At 37.7% G+C, this 22,099-nt stretch overlaps 1 protein-coding gene and 1 long non-coding RNA gene across 7 annotated transcripts in view; one reads left to right on the top strand and one right to left on the bottom strand.

Annotated features, from left to right (window-relative positions):
• LOC110839393 (uncharacterized) overlaps nt 1–5,900 on the top strand; it is a 79,800-nt gene extending 73,900 nt beyond the window's left edge. For both annotated transcript variants that reach the window (XR_015535239.1, XR_002546460.2), the window contains exon 5: nt 5,626–5,900. This is a non-coding gene — a long non-coding RNA (uncharacterized LOC110839393). The remainder of the gene's footprint in view (nt 1–5,625) is intronic.
• Nucleotides 1–21,431, bottom strand: part of dati (zinc finger protein datilografo) — a 592,807-nt gene extending 571,376 nt beyond the window's left edge. For 3 of the 5 annotated variants that reach the window (XM_087349115.1, XM_087349116.1, XM_087349117.1), the window contains exons 1-3: nt 21,375–21,431; nt 12,558–12,620; nt 8,252–8,403 (exon numbers count right to left, since the gene is read on the bottom strand). The gene's annotated coding sequence lies outside the window, so the exon portion shown is untranslated. The remainder of the gene's footprint in view (nt 1–8,251; nt 8,404–12,557; nt 12,621–21,374) is intronic. The other 2 variants (XM_087349105.1, XM_087349106.1) reach the window with 1 other exon arrangement.
• Between the last annotated feature and the right edge of the window lie 668 nt (nt 21,432–22,099).

Raw genomic sequence — 22,099 nt, 5'->3', positions numbered from 1 at the left:
TCCATTCTTGTTCTTACCACCGTCAATAGAAGGAATATAAATAGTCAATTTGGCATTCTGGCCGCAGTAGAACTAGCTAAGTTCTAAGCCAGGGAAGTTGCAGTTTCATTATTTTAAAAAGAAAAAACAAAGAAAGGTTCAAATTCTCAAAACTGGTTGTTGAATATCTACCCCTGATATTGAAGTTTGTTAGAAATTTATTGTTTCTGCATTTCCAAATACCTTAGGTCATTTATTCTCTGAAGTGCCTATTTACTCTGGTAACTAACTAAGGCGTTGCCTCTCTCCCCTTACAAAACAACAGAACATCTATATTTGTAACTATAGCAACAACTTGAGTCCTATGCAGCGGTTATAGACGAAGGCTGGCATGAGTTGGTTTCGATTTGAAAATGGAATCGTATTATTTTGAAGGTGACGCCTCTTCAATTCGCCGTCTCTTTCTGGGCGTGCTTATGTATTCGCATCCAATTTCAGACAATCTACCACCAACCAACCCTCCCCAACCTCCCTTGCAGAGCCGTCTCTTTCATTAAAACACAGGGCTAAATTAAACCTTTACGAAGTTTGCAGCATCTACAGAACTAATTATACAAAACTTTACAAATTATACGAAAAGCTGATGGGACAGAAATGGAAAAACGAGGAATGTCTGCGCTCCAACTGAAACAAGAACGCTGTCACCTCTCGGCCTACTAAGTTCCTGAGTTTCTAGGCTGCAGCAATATTTTGTATCTGCCGCTTCGTTAACTTCTTTTTCCAAGCTTAAGCTAAGCTACAGGAGAAAAACATAAGAATGTACATAACCGCAAGAAATCCTTCAAAGTAAGGTAAAGTAAAAGTCGTTCCGCTACACGCCATGTTGGCGCTTGGGGTGAGAGGTATATATAGCTCCTACTCATTCTCGGCCTCGACACTAGATGTGGGTGAGTGGTCAGCACCACCCCCTGGCCGCGCTTTACCCCAGGGAAGGGACCCCAGTACCCATTGGATAGGAGGCTGGGTGGACTCCAGAGCCGGTCTGGATTCAGAAGCTCCCGTCGGGGATCGAACCCCAGTCGTCCAGCCCATAGCTAGTCAATATACTGACCGAGCTATCCCGGCTCCTTTAAAGCGTATATAAACGCCAATTTCCTCCAAATCCTTGATTCTATTCTTTATAGAACTTGTTTTAAAATTAAATTAATAAATTATATAATTTATTGAGCTATTTATATGCATAAATTCTAAAAAAAAACCCAAAAATAGCATAATCTTCCTCACCATCGTTAAAAATACTCAAATTTAACAAGGTCGAATAAGAACAAATTTCATTTTAACTACGACATATTGTCTGCACTGTTTCATTTTCAGAGGTGATAAAGTCATACGATAAATAAACTGGCATGGGATGAATATAAAATTTAAGAGAACCACCTGAAGATGACTTATTAATGTGGAAACATGTTGTGGATTTTAATAAACATTGAGATTATAATCAAAAAACGTGTTGTGTAGACGGGCTGTCAACCTAACATCTATCACATTATCATGCAGGTGGCGGTCACTATCTGTTTTAAAGCAGTACCTAAATATTCGCTAAAGGAAATGTACCAGTTAATGTATCCCGGCCAAGATTCGAACCGAATTGCTTCTTAATATGAGTCTACAGCGTTACAGTAACTCTATAAATTACGGAAAGCAGGTTGGAATATGGTAATGAGAATGACATATTGGAAGCTGCTGCCATGGGCTACCATTTTAAAAAGGTAAGGAAAACAAGAAATGCGTACAGAATATTGGTGGTAAACCTGTTACCAAACTACTAACTCGTAGACCGAGAAGAAAATAAGATCACAACATTAAGACGTATAATAGGAAAATAGATGGTGGGGAACGTAGAAGGGACGAAAATGACTCAACATCGTCTCCACTGACTGGCTTTGGTGTTGACGGTGGTGAATCTTCGACAATGCTACAACAGAGTTGGTAAAGAAGGACTCAAAAATAACTGTTAATACAAAGAAAGAACACAAATTAAGTAGAAGCGACATGGGCGTTCGATAATTCTCCTCCTTCCATATCCTACTCCTAAGTAAATTGTGGACAAATTGCTAAACTTGGGACATTGAGCAAGATGTACAACTTTAATTGCTCTAAGGTGAGATTTGTTTCGATTGCGTTATGATAGGTTAGGTTACGTTACGTTACGTTACGATAAGTTGGGTTAGAGTACTTTAGGTTAGGTTAGATTAGGTTAGATTAGGTTGGGTTGGGTTGGGTTGGGTTGGGTTAGGTTAGGATAGGTTAGGTTAGGTTAGGTTAGGTTAGGTTGGATTGGGTTGGGTTGGGTTAGGTTTGGTTGGGTTCGGTTAAGTTGGGTTCGGTTAGGTTAGGTTAGGTTGGTTTCGGTTAGGTTAGGTTAGGCGTCGGTTTACCAACATTTAAATAACATAGGCGTATACCGGCATCGTTATGACCATTGGCGTTGCGACGCTCGGTGAAGATTTTATAAACTTTTTCGATTGTCTTATGTATTTCGGAGGCGTCGTGGCGATGGTCGTCGCGACGCTCGGCGTCGGTTTTCCTAATTGGTTCAAAATGATAATTCGATGGTTGTCTACGGAATATGCGGTGATCCTAGCGGCGTCGGTTTTGTAACTTAGTTACAGGTGGTATCCGAGAATATCCTGTGCTATTTACAACCTATTTACAAGGAGTCGTGGCGTAGGGCGTCGCGACGCTCGGCGTCGATTTCCCTGATTGTTGTAAATATTAATCCGATGGTTATCTGGTGAACGTGGTGGCGTCGAGAAGACATTTGGCGTCGCGACGCTCAGCGTCGGTTTTGTAACTTCGTTTCATATGGTAACCTGGGCTGTCCTGTTGTAATTACAACATATTTCCGATTCGTTGCTGCGATGGGCGTCGCGACGCTTGGCGTCGGTTTTTCTAATTTGTTTGAAATGTTAATCCGATGGTTATATGGTGATCCTGGTGGCGATATTAGGCTTCGCGACATCTGGCGTCGGTTTTCTTACTTCGTTCTTGGCGCTGGGCGTCCATTTTCCAAAGTGTTATTTAATCAGTCGCTCAGGTGATGTGTCACGTATTTCGTACGCGTCGCGATTGTGGCTGTTGCGACGCTCGATGTGGGTTAGCAAATGTGTTTAATGACATCGCTATCTCGTAATATGCTAACAGTACATATTTTGGCGTCTTCACGCTCGGCGTCGGTCTTCCAATGTGTCCAATGGTAATCTGATATTTATCTGGGCATAAATTTTTAAACGTTATGTATTGGCACATGGGGCTTTATTTGTGTTGAATTGTTGTCTTCTGGAGGATGGTAGGTTTCGCGATGCTCGTCGTCGTTTTACTAATGTTGCCTCCGATTACAACCCGATGTTTACCTTGACTAATACTGCGTCTTGTGGCAACGTCGGTTTTCTCACTTTGTGGCCAGCTGCATTCCGGGAATTATCTGTACCTAATGTCGCTTCCCTAGTGGCCCTGCGGCTCCTGGCGTCGGTTTTCCTACGTTTTGTTTTTTGTGTCCCTTTCCCTCTGTGCGAATTTGTGTTGTGGAGGCGTCGAGACGATAGACATTGTGACGCTGCACGTTGATTTCTGAACTCGTCCAATTCCGTCCAATAGTATATCGTGTGGTAAATATGGTGTATCTTGATGGCGTCGTCACATTCGTCGTTGATTTTTCAACGCGTCCAATGCCATCAGGAAGGTTACCTTCGCTGATTACGACATATTTAAACGGCGTCTCATATATTAGCGACGCCTTGAAACACAACCCGGCTCTGAGCGTTGGTCTTGATCGATGGAATCTCGAAGTCTATCTGTGCGTAATATGCCACTTTGTGGTAGCGTCATTGTTGGGGTCGGTTTATTGCGTCCCGAGTTTACGATTTGTTACAGCCCTGGCTCCGTTTTGGGTCATATGCCTGGGCTATTCTTTGTCTTTCTGCCCGTAATATCAATACATTCTCTTCTCCCTGCGATAAAAATATTGTCTAATATCAGCGTCGTAATGACGTCCATCGGTTTGACAACATTGTGTCGTATTGCTTTCCAAGGCTTCTCGTGGTTTGGTTTGGTGTTCTGAGTCGTTGCCACTACCAGAGGCGTCACAACGATAGGCGTCTGTTTTATAGCGTTGTTTGTGGCTTTCCTAGGATAATTATAGCAAGAATGGAAACTTCCGTCGGTATCACGTCGATACGCGTCGCGACGTTCTGCGTCGGTTTGTCAGCGTCTCGTCTTGTGGCTTCCCTGAGTTCATGCATGTTATACATTGAATCTTGAGTCGAAGTCACAACGACAGGCGTTTAGACGCTCGGCTTAGATTTGCCAGCGTTTTGTCTTTGGTATTCATAACCTCAGCTGCGCAGAAATTGGCGTCATGTGTCGGCGTCGCAAAACATTTTGTTGTGGTTCTCGTCCTGCGTTCATATATCTCATGTCACATATCTAATAATATTATAGAAAAATTACTTTTAAACAAAACCTTCGCCGAGACTTGTATCCAGGATAGCTTTCTCGTTTGTGACTCTCCGAAAGAAACAAAGTTTAACTTGGCGCCTTTCCTGTCTCGTGTTTACTTTTGGAACTTGAAATTTCCTCATCAGGACTCGAACCGAGGGCACATTTATATATTTTGTCGCCTGTTTATATAATATCCTCTTTGAAGCAAAAACTTTGGACTTGGTGCCGTTCTTCTGTCGTGCTTACTTTCCGAACTGCTGATATTATCTTTACTGGGGATCGAACCCAGGTCAATTTTTCAGGGTCTTAGTCTTTGTGTATATAATCCCGTATTTTAAACAAACAATATTGGTCCATGCGCCACTCTTCTGTAATTCTTATCTTGTGAGTTATAGATAACACCTTCACAGGAATTCGAATTGGGTACATTTATCCGGAGTTTCGACACTCCTATGTTCTCTGTCTGGTGCAAATCGGCTATCCGGTCTTGATATATAAGCTAACAAACACATCAATCCAGAATTTTAGGTTTGCGTTTAAAGTTGTTTAGGTGAACTTCCATTTAAAAGGATTAATACGTATGTCGAAAATAGCAACGTAACGACCTAGAATTTGACACCGTACTGATTCCCACGGCCACTGAAGATTTTCCACCTTTATTCCTTTGTTTCAATCAGGATTTTTTTATTTTAATTTTTTTAACAATATTGGAACGTCCGTGAGATCCAACATTTTCAACTGCGCCAACTACAGATACCTCGAAGCTACTTTTCTTTGTAAGCTGCACTGCATATTTTAAAATACACAAAAATAATTATGCAAAATTCTTTCAGTTGAAATAAATTTTATATTCTGTATTGTTCAGCCAAATGTACTGCTGACAATTGTGTTAATATTTACATTAAAGGGTAAATAATAATATTTCTCATCATATTAATATAAATATAGCCCTGTGTAATAACACAAATACTTATTAATTCACATCATAATTTTAATTTTATTAGTATACTTGTGTGAGTGATAATTTACCTTACTTATAATTTTTTAATTTTCCAGCACAGCGTTTTTTAAATATTTTTATAAAATAGTAAATTATTTCTTTAGAAATTTTTTGAAATGTCTAATATTAATTTTATTTCTTCATAGGTATTTGCCAGAGTTAATTCCTTGTCGAGACCTCAAACAAGGAGAGCTAATACTAGTGAAGTACTGCGGCATTTTGATGAACTACATCCTCAGCACAGCTGCGCCATCTCACGGATGAACATCAAATTACATGAAATGAAGGACAAGATTTTTTACTTTTTTATACATACAGAAATGATTCTAAGGCCTTTGTTAAAAACATTGTTTCCTCGCAAAAACACAGCTTAAGGAATGTGTGTATATTATATAATACAATAGGGAATAAAAGAATTTAAACAGCGTCACCTCTTCCAATATCCTTTACCACAATTTCAGTTTTATTCCAAGAAAATCAGCGATGCAGTTATCAAGGGAGGTAAATTTTATTACAAATTATTAGTACGTGTTATTAGTTGCATGACAAAAATATTCCTGAAGAAATTATTTTGATATGGAAATCAAAGATTCGTTATCATTACAGAAGTAATGTTTAGTGTTATGATTATCGTATATTACTGCGTAAATATAATTTATTCTCATGTCCTCTTACATGCCCCAAGATTAAATTAATTTTCTAAATCGCCTAAAACTATATAACTTATCAAATAGAAAATTATTTGAGTACAGAATATCGTACATGATTGTCCTTAGGTTTACGCGGCTGGGTTCAGTGTTAAACTTCAGTTTTTGGGAGATGATCCTCATCTAATGTTAAATGATAACCAACGTTTCGACAAATATGGCATGCCATCTTATTGGTAAACGAATTTTCTTATTTGAAAATTACTTACTTGCTTACTCACATAAAATATGCATTTAAAAATGTCAGATTTAATTAGTTAACCACTTTCTTTACACCATAAATAACAATACTGAATCAAATTAAACATACTAATTGTAGGTATACATAAATAAAATAAACAGCGAATAAATAGCGTTAAGTAGAAATGTGTGTTTATGCGGTTACACCATTGTGTAATTCCAAAACCCACCACCAGGTAGCAACATCATCCAGCATCAACTTGGTTTTCTAGTTTGTTCCATAGTGATCGCTAGCATAAACGAGTGAAAGAGGCGAGCATTTGTGTTATTGATCGTTGTTTTTGTTCTACAAACACTTGTGGCAAAAGCGAGACGTGGGTAAAACACGTTCACAAACAAAAAATTATTTTCGTAATAACAATACCAAATCAATTAGGGGTGGTTAATAGACTATATTCGAATGGAATTGTTCTCATTACAGTTTCATATCTGTTTGGATTTGTGGTATTTGTAGTTACCACCACACTGCATGCAGCGTGTCGGCCTTCAATGGGTCGCGAGTGTGGGGGGAGGGGAGTTGAAAATTCGCAAAAATCACGTTTGAAGACCAATTGTATTTTATCGCGCAGAACACATATTAAACATCATTCCACGAATTACAATTTTAAAAAAAATTATCTGCTGAGATTATTGTGGTTAAATTCTCCTATTGCTTCTGAAGTTATTACGCATCGCTGACATCACGTAGCGTCAAATAAGAAGGGGAAATTATAATGAACAGTGAGTAATTAAATGTGAATAAGTCGAAAATTCTTGGAAGGAAATGATGTCTAAGTTTAAAAAGTCGAGTTAGTAAATAAGGTTAATAAATGCCTAGCTATTTTTATTTCAACTGGAGTTTAAATTAATTTATTTCTGTTAGGCCACTGATGTCTAGTGAGTTGTCACTAAATGAGGCACTTACTAAAGGATTGCAAGACTGGCAGCTACGAGCTACAAACTCCTAGATTCTCATCGAAGACATATTTCAGACTACAAATTGTTTATATTTGTTGGTATTTTATAACACTGAATGTATACTATAATTTCCTATGTTGGCTACTTCTAACATCTCCTCATGTGTATTTTTACTGTTACAATAAAATGCATCTAAACTTATAACTGCTATTTACAGGCCCATAAGCAAAAGTTTCTAAGCCAAATAGGATAAAAATGATACATATAGACAGATGTTATTGTGTTATGTTAGCATCAAAAATATCAAAAGAAACAGAAGTTAATTAAATTAAAACTGTGTTCATAGTGACTCGAATGTAACTTTTCGCAGAAAGTTGCGAATGACGTAAAATGTTAATGTTAGCTAGTTGCTCAAGGGAAATAACCTCTACATGTAAACAAGTGTCATTAAATAGCGTAAGACTCGATATTTTTACGAATATTTCCCCTACGTACTCATTAGACATACGGTATAGTTGGATATCCTACAAATCAATTAACCAAAGGATTAAATGCCCCATTTGACAAGCAGTCACGTTTCAGTGGCTGAATTCTGGGAAGTTGAGATGAAACCAACAGCCAATAAATTGTGTCCCAGCGGATGGGACTCGTGACGTGTCGAGAGAAGAATTTAACGGACGGTTCTGACAGAAAACTCTGCTCTATTGGAAATTGTAAGCGAAATGCTAGAAACTAAATGCATCACAAGAGGGCATTTCTATATTAAACATAAATCAATGTTTAAGCTCATTTCATCCAAATAAAAATAGATTTAACTCTGTTTAGAATTCCGGTTCGTAGAACATGAGCTTAATTCTCTCTAGAGACAATATGAAATTTAGTTGTAGCATGAGTGGCGTATGTTACTTCTAAACTACTGACAACTAACCTCAGAGCACTTTAGTTGTGTGACTGCAGTTGCGTCTCTGCTTGCCTAACGATGTCCTTCCCGAACGGCAGAACAACCACCAACTACTGAGGTCAGCCGGTGTGTCTCAGAGTTGTAACCAGTCAGGTAGGTAATAACTTGCCTACGCATATCTGCTTGGTGAAGACACACATAGACAGATTTAAATTCCTAGGGTTGACAGAAGGTCTGCAGGACTTCGCGATAACATCATTAAATAATAAACACAATTAAAGCAGAAACATTTGCTACTCAACTATGAGCGTGTTTATCTTTCTGTGTTCTTTTCATGAAAATAAATGTATAATTGTGAGGTCAGGTTCGTCTGTCGTCATATATCTCATCTTTAAAATTATTTTGTAAATTTTGATTAAGATGACACATAAGCTCAAAATTAAAATTTGTTGAGGTAACGTCATATCAGTCAAGTTGGGTATGGCCTCAAATTTACGCAAAGATCATATCAAATATATTAATTTTCTCAAAATTGTATTATCTTTGAAAATTATTTCACACTATATGACCTCACCAATACGTATACAATTTTTTTTAAAAAAATACTTTTATGTGAATATTTAACTAAATGTAGGCAAAATATTTCTCACTAATAATTTTAATGTTGTTTTTCGATAGTATTCTTACGCGTGTTCCTAAAATCTGGTGGTCACTTGCTTTTATTTTTGATGTAGAAAACAGGCCTGTAGTTTCAGTGAGTGTAGGTCGATAAGTTTGTGTATTACTGCTGAGACAAATGTTACGTCTTGACCCCTTTAGATTGCCTTCACTATCTCTGTTGTTCTCAGGTTGTTGATAACTTGTTTGTAGAACTCGGTAAGCTAATTTAAATTGTAAGTAAACTGTAACATCTATTTGGATGTATGACTGCAAATATCTTTAGAAAATTGTAGAATTTGTAGCAGGTATAATTTTGAAACATTCATATTAAAGTGTCATTAGATGACAGGACAAATTCTTACACTAAGCTTCTCAAGAATTAAACAAACCCAGAAAAAAGTGAAAGTGCCTCTACCCGAGATGTCTCGTGCGTAAATATGAAGATCTATTAAGTCGTATCTTTCATTTCACATAGAGAATTAAAATTACAAGAGATTCTTATTCAAAGGTAAAAGTAGATAAAACATTAGAATAAAAAAAGAAGCGTTAAGACATTCGAAAGAAAAACACTATTTAAATTGTAAATGTGAATACGTGTTTAATTATTCACAGAGATGGATATGACCACTTCTGCTATTATGGCGCATTCTGACGGTCGCAGACCGAGTGACTGGAGGGTTGATATTGCATTTCATATCGTCATGATGTGTGCAGTGAACAAGGTTCGAACCCCGCTTGGCAACAATACAATTACTCCCTCTTCTCGTCCCCCAGTGCACGCTTTGATATCGATTGTGTGGACCATTGTGTTACAGGACGTACTAATTCTTCCTGCCTGCGAAAACTACAATTCAGCACTTGATTTGTGTTCTCCCTCATCCTGTATAAATCAATGTACGGGATAACGAAGCTCAAATAATTCCTGCATTGTTCAACTACATTGTTATATAGCTAAAAGTGATTTGCTCATTGTTTGTTTTTTTAAGTGTCGATTACGGCCCTTCAGATTTCACGGGAATGAAATCTAAATAGATCGAACAGTAATTTAATTTATTACAGAATTATTTTTTCTTATCGAATTGTAGTACAAAATATATACAATTCATTTATAAACCAAATTCAATGTGAAAATATCTTCACGGCGACTGAAGCCAGATTTCGTCCAAACACAGTAACACAAAATCGACCAACTGACTCCAGACTCAGCTAGACCTCACCATAGACACCACCATAAACTCTTTTGCATTTTTCGCTTCCAGAGTTGCCACCTTTAGAATTTAATTTAAATTATTTCCTTACCGCCCAAACGGCTTATCCGTCAAGACGAGTGTGATGGAACATTGGCTATTACATTAGGAATAGACAGAGGAGTATATCAGTAAAAATATTGATAGGTCTATAAATGATATGAGGTACACCCGGCTTCCTGTCTGGTAGATACCAAACGATAATTCCTCGTAGGAAAATTGACCGGATTTAAAGATGAACACACCTCCACAGCTAATAAAAATACATAATACGTAGAGCCTTTTATCCACGCCTTTTAACGAATTCAGGGAGTAATGCTCTTGTATCAGGACAACTACTTCTAATTTAAATGACTAGAGTATACCCAATGCTGAGAATAATCTGGTATCATACCGCATGAACGTAACTAACATGTTTCAGCATTATTTTTGAGATTTTAGGTTCTCCCAGCTGAGAGTATTAGAATGGCTGTATTATGGACTGTTAAGTCGTGTACTCTGATAGACGTTTACCGACGTTTCAGAGGTGCTTGCAGTCTCCATCATCAGAGGAATGGAGGCAATAAGGAGCTCTGAAACATCGGTAAATTTCTACCAGACTACACGACACAACAACCCAGAAGAATGTTATCTTCATACAGCATCATTTATTTTATATTTCGGGTTTGTTTTGTATACGGTGGAGGAATTTAACACGCATAATGAATGTGTTTGGTCCTGGATTAAATGCGTTAGTGAGCCACTGTGTCACGCAGTGCGTGTTAATGTAAATGTGTGACTGCGAGAGGGGAGTCCGGCATATGAGGGGGTGACATGCTTATGGTACTGACGTTTCTGTACTAAAGTGGTCACTTATAGTGCAAATCACCCCATTTCCGTTTCGTTGCAAATAAAGCCTGAAACGTAGGCGTGTGAAATCTGTTATGACTACACGCCAGACCTGTCCACAGGCCAACAAAATTGTATCAAGTATTTTAGTATTTTATATTTAAATATGACGACGTTACGAAATTTTCAAATTATGTCTAACAATTTTCAGATAGTGTAATACACACACGCTTTGTTAATGTCAGCAGTATTTGGCAGTAATTATCGCTATGATTAATTATTCAGTTTAATGAAAAGTTCCTGATCAAGAGCTAGGCTTGTAATTGGGTCTCAGTGATGAACATTTGGAGAGATGCAAACGAAACACAGAAATAAAAATTAAACCTAATATCAAGTTAAATGAAGCTGAAGAGGTTTCAATATCTCACAAATGACTGATTTGTTATAGAAGGTTGTGGATTTGATTAATTATAAGTAAAACTGCCTGCATTGGTAAGTTAGTTGTATTTTAATGCATCGCCATGATGTTTCAATAACGTGTCCTTACTATAATTAAGAGGTCAGGGAGCCGGTCAGAAAATTGTGAATGTCGCCCAAGGTCTTCAAACGCTTAAGAACACGATGCTGGAATTTTGTAAAATTTAATTCAGCTATTAAAGAAATTCCCACTTCAGTAAAGCCAAAAATTCATTATCATGTTCCCGAAAGTTCATCATTGGGCCCAGTTTATACCACTCCACACCATCACACCCACATCTTTAAGACACATTATATTATTATCCTTTTATATAGGTCTAGATTTCTCATGGTATTTCTTTCCTTCACGCTTTCAGACTAAAATTTGTATGCATTTCTAATTTCGTTTTTCGTGATATATTTCACTCACTTCTCATTTTTTTAATTTATTCGCCATGATAATAAATTTGAGTGGTTAGTATTCCTGCTTCTTGTTCAAATCTCGGCCCGGATACTAGCTATCCTTACTGGGAATTTTCATGGTTTTACTCTGTCCTTACGAGAAAATTCCACACTAAAACTTAAAATTAGGGAGAATCAGATTTATAATTAATTATTCACTAATCAGTCTGTTATTGTAGGCTGCAACGTTTAACAATCAATTATTGACAGTGTCATTAAGCAAGACACAAAAATAGTGACTAGCTACGGGCTGGATGACCGGGGTTCGATCCCCGACGGGGGCAGAGGATTTTTCCTCTAGCCTCTGCGTTCAGACCGGCTCTGGGGCCGACCCAGCCTCCTCTACAATGGGTACCGGGGTCGTTTCCCGGGGGTAAAGCCGGCCGGGGCGTGATGCTGACCACTCACCCCCATCTAGTGCCGAGTTCAAGGAAAAGAGGAGCTATACCTCCACTCACCCCAAACTTTACTTTACTTTTACGTGTCTGTATACTATTGTCAAGGAAACATGACCGAGAATAGATCTGCAAATATTATAAGTACAGGAATTGATTTTATTCATACGTGGTTAGGTTGTAAGACATTTTATAAATTCCTTTTGCGACTTTTAGGAATATCTAGTTATTGTCTGTTTTCCTGTCAACTCATTTCCGAGGCAAATTTAACTTCATTAACAGTACCTGTTTTTGATGGCAGCTTTCATCAGCTTCTTTGCAGATAGCACGGCGCAGTTAAGCGAACATCTGAAATTAAAAAAAATTACGCAATTTGAAACAGATTTGTGATGAAGATTACTGTCTTCTGGGATGTTGCACTCTAATAATGGAGGCAGTAACCACCTCTGAAACGACGGGAAATTTTACCGCACAGCACGGTCCAACATCCCAGAAGACAACTGATCTCTATACTCGCCGCCATCAGAACCCGAAATCTCATAGAGTTAAGATGGATCATCCTACACAAGTAGTGGGGAAGCAAAGGGGGAAATTTGAAATTATTTTAATGATATTGCGTGCCGATAGATGTCACCACCATACAATCATCCCCCAACGCTGTTTTAATACTTGCATTCCACAGGGTAAGCACCCAGTTCATATCGATTTTTAGCATGTTCTTGTGCCTAGCACGAAATCTGACCCACAACGCCTAGTTTCACTATTAACAGACACCTTTTCTATCAATCACTATAATCTATAAGCTCCACCCCTTTACGAACCCCATTGGCTACACAGTCATAGTTACCCACCCTAAAACGTTTCTAATGCTATTGTATCCGCAGATTCTAGTAGATGAATCGCTCTAAATTCAAACTCCACCCCCGCATAAATGCTAGAACCAATCATATTTCGCTGCTGTTCCAACCCCCACAGCGAACCAAGACACCCCCTGAACTAGAATTAACATAATTTAATCAAATAGTTTCCCTCTACTATAACCAAGGTTGGCCAATCAGGAACTTAGGGATTTACATATAATGGGTCCATTCTAATCGGCTGTGCTAATTGACATATAAAATCTGTTCAGTTTTGCTAATAAGAAAACTATCCGATTTGTAAGTGGGACCCTAATAATAATGCGTAATACTACCTACCCTCGTGTTACAGAGAAAAGTTTTGATTTGGAGCCAAACAACGGGCTACAGCATGACCCAGAAATGTTGACCCTTAACCTAAATTCTGAGAAATGAGTCAGTAAAATGACTAGCCTACCGTCGACCGTAGTTCGATTACCGGCACAGGTAGATTATTTTTTTCGTCACAACGTCTGGTGGCGACTGTCGTCGAACTGCTAAACTGCTTCACAAATTTAGGAATATTGACTGGTGCCCTCAACATTTCAAGTTCTGGGTTCTTGCGCCGCGTAATCTGGTAAAAGTTTACCGACGTCTCAGAGGTCCTTGCTGCTTCCATAATCAGGGCGCTGTGAAAACCTCAGATCCTACGTAGTTCGAGTTTTACTATCAGAATGTAATACTTCAAAGACTATGCAAAAAAAACAACAACAGGAACCTACAAAAATTTCCATTACCATTTCTCCTTCAAGATAAATGTCCTTTTTGACATTGCACGAGAAAGCAAGATTAACATTTTTTGCCTATGCACCACAGTACAAGGCGTACAATTCAAACGTTACCAGTTTCGATTCTCGACTGAGACACCAGATATCCTGACTGATAATTTTCGTGTTTCTTCTAACTTCCTACATACGATACTTCCTCAAAAGAGGCCACGAACGTTCCTCTCCACTACTTCTAAGTATACTAAAAGAGATCACCCTTTCACGTTATTCCATGATAAATAAGTGCTAAAGTAGATATAACATCGTTAAATAGGCAGCTATTTATTCTCCAGACTTTAGAGTTTACGTATGTGTAGAGATTATAATTGTGATGATTCATACAACCACAAGTCATCATGAATTCAGCGTAAGTTTCGCTATTTATACGAGGTCGAGTTTATATTGTAATAGTCAGTTCCCCTATTTCCATGACAAACGTTTTGTATCACGCCACTGCCCCTCCAAACAGTGCAATGTTTAAGGTTTAATAAGTTAAATTGAACAAAATACAAGTTTATGTCGTAGAGAGGAGGCTAGGAGGATGGGGCAGAGATATTTATTGTCCCGAAATTTCCCACGATAACATTTCTATAACTAAAACAACTTCCCAAGTCTTATTCTCCTCCCATAAATATCGCCTTCACACAACAAAAGCGGCATAAGTCAACTAGGGATGAGTTTTCTTCAAGTGGAAGCCCTGAGGTCCACACTTACGAATCAGCTGATAAGGAAAGTGTAGGGTTCTGAAGAATCAGACATTGAAAGGTTTTATTATTACTCACAACAACAGAGAAGACAAAGAAAAACTTGAAGATTTCTGTCTTCTGGGTTATTGCGCTGTGTAGTCTGGTCGATGTTAACCAACGTTTCAGAGGTCATACTGCCTCCGTCATCAGGGTGATCGCCCTGATGACGGAGGCAGTATGACCTCTGAAACGTTGGTTAACATCGACCAGACTGCACAGCGCAACAACCCAGAAGACAGAAATCTTCATATTCACCGCTATGAGAACCTCAAGTCTTACAAAGAAAAACTTGTCCAATGCCTAAGCATCACGCCAAGAATGTATAGGGAGCATGGAGGTACAGCTCCACTCTTTTTTAATATCGACACTAGGTACATGTTAATGGTCAGCTTTGCAATCCGTCCACATTCCATCCGGATAGGAACCTGGGTGTGGCGTATTGACGCACGATAAGCGATATATTGAAAAGTTCCTACACCTTCCGGGAATCGAACCCCGGTCATCCAGCTAATAGCCAGTAACTTTATTGATTGGGTTATTAGAGGCCGTGTGTTTATGATGTTACGTGATGCACGTTCCGTAATGTTAACAACATTTTTAGCTTAATTCGTAATTTTGCCCACAGAATGTATGTATGGCTTTTGTATATTTTTCAACATAAACAGCGATTATTTCCTTAAAAAACGTTAACAAATTAAACATTTTAATAGTAAAGCGTTGTGTTTTCGTCCAGGTACGGGCTACGTATTTAAATATTTTTTTACATGAGCGTTGGCTTCAAAGGGTTGACACACAGAACTTCAACAACCTAAAATTATGTTTCACCAGGTATGATTGTATCGCTAATAATAGGGCATTATTAATCATAGGAATCTTGATCTGGAACTGTATCCATATTTGTTTTTAGAAATTCGATAAAATCAGTATCTATAATATCCGAACAACAGAAAAGCACGCACGGCTCTAAATTACGGTATTCTCAAAAGTATTCCTCTCATTTCAAATGTTTTTATGTTGTATTCTATATATACTTTGTAGAACAAAACTAACCAAAGCGAGTTATGGTAAATCGATAAGATGACTAGCCGATTTCTGGGTAGATGAGAGGCGTTCTTTGCCGACTCTGAGGTCTACTGCAGGACCTGCAGTTCTATTGACCCCGGATCAACAGAAAAAATAAGGTCTATACAAATAAACAGGAAAAATTATTATTCCAAATATGTGATACAAAACAGTTTACGTAGCTTAATAATTTGAATGATCTTAATGTGAAATTTTAAATGTCTGAGTACGTATGAATCTTCAGGGATGTGGCGCCATCTCCAGCTGACAGAGGAGGCCAATTCAGGAAATACCTGCTACATTCCATTCAAAATTTTTCGTAATGTCGTGTCTTGAATGTTAAATATTATTATTAAAATATAAATGAGCAGGTGATATTTGACGTTCTCAAACTGACAAGTGAAAATGAATGTCATTTGGGATGTTGCACTGTTTAGTCTGGTAGATATTGACCGACGTTTCAGAAGAGTTTATTGCATTCATCAAGGTGTGACATCTCGGAAGACAGCCATCTTAATATTTTCTATTTTCATCGCTTCCGATTCTAGATTAATATTTTCACAGATATATTTTGGTCAATGACGCAGAATAATAGTAGCCTGTAGGAATAAAAAATCTTCGTCTTCTAAACGAAATTCCAGGTTCACTGTGTCAGAATTATTTTAAACTAAACTCCCGATTATCCTGGGGCGGATTAAGTAGTTTACGGATTAACTGGGATTACATTATTTAAAGTACTAACATAAATCAATTTTTACTAAAACCTTAAGCTTACGGCAATAGAAAGTTATTACTAACAGAATGATCCTTTTCTGAAAAATAGTTAGTGTGTACTGTGTCAAAATTCATATAAAATTATTTCTGTTATTATTAAATCTTTAACAATTTAAGTTGTGTAGGTCTGTGAACAAGCTTGTGTGTTTGCTACAATTTCATGTTTTTCTTTCATTTTTCCAGGAAAATATATTTCCCAGTCAACCCAGTCAACCCAGACAGTTGACAGTCTACTGCTTTCAACGAGCACAATGTATATTCCTCTTTATCGTGCCACACCTGTACCTCCCTAGAAGCAGATTTTCAAGCCCCTACAGTAAGACAGAATAGAAATAAAAACCCTATACGGAATTAAGATGATATTTTTAAAGCAGTGAAGTAGTAAGGTTTTGGAAGGGACAAGCCACGAAAATGTGGAAAAGGGGTACGTCTAACAGAAAATTAGTTAGGAAATAGCACAAGGGTTGGGAGAGAAGGTTGCTTATACGAAGAGAATGAAGCAAGGAACAGGCTGGTTAAAAGCATCCCTTCTACCACGTCTAACCGAGCCTTGCCCCTGGCAAAGCAGCAACCTGCGAGGCAAAGCTCCTGCAATAGTTTCGTAAGTCCAAGAACGACACAAGTCTAGATGTTATTCTTGGAAAACCAATTCAGAGGTATATCATAGGCATGAAGGCAATGCAACGTAGTTTATGAAATAAATCGATCGCCAGTATCACAGCTTGATACATGCATGACAATTCTAAATTCCATGTTTATTCTGTAGGAAAAACACCATACTTTGAAAGGTGATATTTCTGGTTCTCGCGGTGGCAAATAGCTATTGGGATGTTCACTGGAGAGGTTCTTGCTGCCTCCAATATCAGGGCGATCACCGTAATGACAGAACCAGCAAATACTATTAATTAAAGTGCGTGGTTAGCTTCAGGCACCGGCCGCTTTTGCCCATTAGAAAGAACCTCAATCGTCCACAGGTAAGCGGACTGGGTCATCACCAGAGTTGGACTGAAATCAATTCACTAGGGGTGAAAAGCGAAATTACAGACTACCGCTGGGATCCTCCCCGCCTCCTCTCTGATATCCTCCTGGAGCTGTTACCCTGTGCTTAAGACGGCCCTAGGGTAAAGATGAGTAATTACCTACACGTATTGCTGAATTCTATAACAAGTGGAAATTTAACTCACTTCTTTTTTCGTCTTTGTGACATGAGGAATAGAATATGGTGAATTAAAGAGGTGGATGTGACACTCTTCCACTCAAGAAAAGGTTTCAAGAGGGCGTACAGCGAGGGAGAGAAATATAATTTGCCTTAGCTCTTTGGGTACTATACTTGAAGCACGGCGATTGGACGAGTAACTTTATACGGAAATGTTCTCATACAAGCCCCCAACATAATATGAAACAAAGCACCTTACATTTTCCCGTTTTGTGTTTTGTTCTTCCATCTTCTTGCGTTTGGTTCAGGTTTTATAAGCCCTGAGGAATTCCCGTACCAGGGTTAGGAATTCAGCGCTGGTGGCAATGCTTTTTTTTAGTATCTCCTCTACCCTCCAGAGCATCGCAACTTGTTACTCATTTCTTTCCGCAAGACACTTTGCAGTGCGTGATGCCTACTTCCATAGGTAAGGGGCGACCGTCTTTGTATTATTACAAATTTAAATCGATTGTTTCTCAAAATTTTCAACCTGACTGTGCTTAAGAATGGAATTCAAAAATGTCAATCCACGACAAATTATATAGACTCTATCACTGTAACATTTTTTATGTGTAGTCATACCCTGTCACATACATAAATTACAAAACTATTTAAGAAATTTAACTTTTCAGAAACGAGTAATGAATAACAAACTAGAGAGAAATATAAAATAGCTTTCGCGTCAAAAATCCTAATCTTTTCAAACCTAACCTAAGTTCTGACAAATAAGAAGTACTTAAACAAATATAGCCTAAGTAAGATTTCAGGTTCTGACTGCGGTGAGTATAAAGATATATATTTTCCAGGGATCTTGCGCTGTGTAGTCTTGTGTCTTAGAAATTTATAGACGTTTCAGAGATTTTAACTGCCTTCATTATCAGAGCTATTGAGCGTGATAATGAAAGGAGTAAGAATTTATAAAACTTCGGCCAGTTCCTACGAGACTACACGACACAAGAGTCCAGAAGGCTGTCATCTTTATATTCGCCGTCGTGAGAAATTGAAATTGGACTTAACACTACTTGATTCTTAGTTACATAGAATATGTATAGTGAAATGGAATGCTTAGTTGAAAGGTAAGCGGAAGGTAGCACTTGAGTCATGTTTCTATATAATATCCCATAGTTTTCCTGGAGATTCTGAGTAATACCAGAAAAGTACGAGGCAGTACAATTTATTTCTTTAATATTTAATCGAACCCGAGATCTCCCATATACACAGCAATCTTACCAACCGCTACACCGTAAAGTTTGGTGGTAATACTTAATTTTGTTTCGTGGTTTTTCGAGCTGTAAAGTTTCTATATCGTCGATTTGTGGGTGACTGCCAATTTGTTACTTGCAAGCATCGAAGAACAGAGAGCAACCATGTACTTCAGTATATCTCATTTCTGAGTCGATAACGAAAGCGATACCTATCGAAACGAAGCAGGAGCACAAACCTTACTCTGCGATTTTCTGTTGTATGAGTCTTAATTAATGACAACTGAGCTAAAGAGCATCACCTCGTGACGGTGAAGACAATTCAGCAGCTAAATAAAGCATTGGCAGGAGCTCCCGTAAGATCCTACACGCGGTTGCACGTCGTATGAAAAGTTCCCAGAAACACCAATTCTCGTTGGCCGCCTTTTCCTTCCCAAAAACGAACCCTCTCCCCTTCAAGCCCCTCAGAGAAACACAGCTTCTGAAATATTCTTGTCTTTTCCTCACCAAAACCAACCAATCAGGAACGTATACGTCAGAAAACCACCACAGCTTCTAGGTTTGGCGAGGGTGTGTGTGGGGAGAGAAATGAAGGCGCAGTTCTACATTTTGAAGAGGATTTGCTCCTAGGAAATGTGTGTAGAGCGGGAGGGAGGGACTGGAGGTGGGTTTGAGAGACGTGGAGGGATGTTAAAAGGACGCCATGCGTCTTTGCAGAGAGAAGAAACATCAATAATACAGGAAAAGCAAAGAGAGATGGTTCTCAAAACAAAAACGATGTAACAATGTTTTTAGGTTTTGAGTATAATTTTTATCGTTCTTTCTCTCTGTACATTATTTAATTAATACTTTTTCACCCCCTAAATTTTAAAACATGTCTACCAGCATGATAATAATATACCAATATAAATTCTCAAAATCAGATCTCTGAAAGAGAAAAGTCTATATAATAAAGAAACGTGCACATGCGTCACTCTTTCTCTCATGCAGTGACGCAGAGAAACCTTCTGTACGAGTGTACACACAAACACATACAAGCAATCTATTCACAGAAAAGATGGATGGATATTACTAGAAAGTTTGCCGACACAAGCAGCAACGCTGAAACATATTCTGGAGCTTTACCTGGTTCTAATTTCCGCGCGCTCTCTGAGATGAACAGGAAAAAACAAAACACACGCTGACGTATCAACAGTCACGCGGAAATGTTCAACTCGATATATCGCATATCAGCGCGCGGTTCACACGCATTCAGTCTCTTTGTCTTTCCCTCATCTTGCAGTCAAGAGCTGATAAAAATGAGAGAAAAGAGGAAATAGGGAGAAGTTGATGAGAAATACTGTCATACAGACGAGGGCAGGGTCCGCCATTGGTCTGCCTGCTACTGTCATGTCGTCCGACTGACGTCATTATCTCAAGAGACACCTACCGGTAACAGCGAAATTGTAACAAGGTTTGAGATTGTGTAAAATAAGTTATAAAATAATTCTTAACTCAGAATTATAACTGAAATAGATTTACCTCTAGTAATTCCTAAGCCTGAACACAAACCTTTATGCTAACGTCACAAAAAATGTGTTTATAACAAGTTTATTTTACAATTTTAATAACGATGTTGTATCAAAACCCACGCGTAAACATCATGTAATAACGTAGGCCTGTATTTTCCCATCAATTTAATGATTTTATTTAAAATACAAGCACAATTAACAGGTTCGATTTCTAAAGAATCTATACACGTCGCTACAAATTAAATATTTTACTTTTTAAAAAAAAATCACTCAAAACAAGTACAAGTGAAACCAAAACTGGTACAGTTAAATTGGGTACTGACATTCTTCTCACAAGCAATTTCTTTCTACTATTTCAAAATGTAAAACTGCAGTTAACAATACGCTCTGCTTGTATCACCACCTAGCATCACCGTGCATGGGATCCTTTACAAAGAACTTTGAAAACTGTCTAATTTACTAATACATGAATTATTGTCCTGTCTGAGACCCATTCAACTTCTCAATTATTTATTTTCATCCGTCTTATCACAATATTTATTGTGATAAGACGGATGAAAATAAATAATTGTTAGAATATTCACAATATGTCGCAATTACACTATCTTATTCAACTTCTCGTCAAATGGGTATCGGAGGATATTACCCTGGGGGTTAAGAAGTACGGACCATAAAACTGAGTCCTGGCGTACGCGCACACATAAGAGCCTGTAGTCTTCCTTAAGTTAAGTTTGATTTTAACCACGTCATACTTCTGATGATGTTTACTTCCAAATTCATTGGAGTGAGGGTATATTTTGAAGTGATAGTGGTTTAAAATTGGCCTGTAACGTAAACAATTTAAAATATTTTTAATTATTACTGAACTTGAAAGAACGAGTATAGAAGACAAAATGTAATAAGGTAAAGATAAATAAAAATGGAAGGTAAAATGTAAAAATGAACTTACCGAGGAAGAGCGTAGATATGTCTTGAAGGTATTCAGAAGTACTAACGTATCCGAGGAGAACTGGATCAATACTGATCACTTATAGAGAGAGTAGGTGAAAGGTGGTCGTTGAGATTGGGGTCAAGTGTCTGAAGGACATTGAAGATGGAGTTATTAAGGTATATGTTATTATCGTTTAGGCAAAGGTTTTGTTTAAATGTTTGTTGTATATAATATTTTTCTATTGTATCTCTATGTCTTTTATTTTGTACTATTTTTAAAATATCCATTGTTCCTGTTATTGTGTTGTATGCGTGTCCGGTATTCAGAATATGTTTGGCGTATGCAGAATTGTCTTTGTAGTATTTTATAGCTGCTATATGTTCTTTAATATCTTATGTATAATTTTATTTATATACAATTGTGATTAGACGAAAAAAAAACACGAATAATTAAATTCTAATTCAATGACTCAATTATATCAACTTATGAATAAAACTCAATGATCAAAATTATTATATGTTAAAATTACTGTCAAATTAAGCAAGCAAATAAGTTGATTTATTAACTTCCTACATAACCAAGTGTACGCTCTCTTCCCTGAGTAGTCAGTAGTTTAAGGACTAATTAAAAAATTATCCAATGTTATCAAAATCAAAGGCTCATTTTAATTTCCACACATTACTCTAATTTACACAGACTTACAATAATCCAGTTCACATTTCTATAAAACTATTGTCCTCTCT

The sequence above is a fragment of the Zootermopsis nevadensis genome, unplaced genomic scaffold, assembly GCF_977971745.1.
Source record: "Zootermopsis nevadensis isolate Lab colony 2312 unplaced genomic scaffold, Znev_1.0 Znev_ptg000015l, whole genome shotgun sequence".
In the NCBI taxonomy this organism is placed as follows: Eukaryota; Metazoa; Arthropoda; class Insecta; order Blattodea; family Termopsidae; genus Zootermopsis; species Zootermopsis nevadensis.
This window is presented reverse-complemented; position numbering and strand designations above follow the sequence as displayed.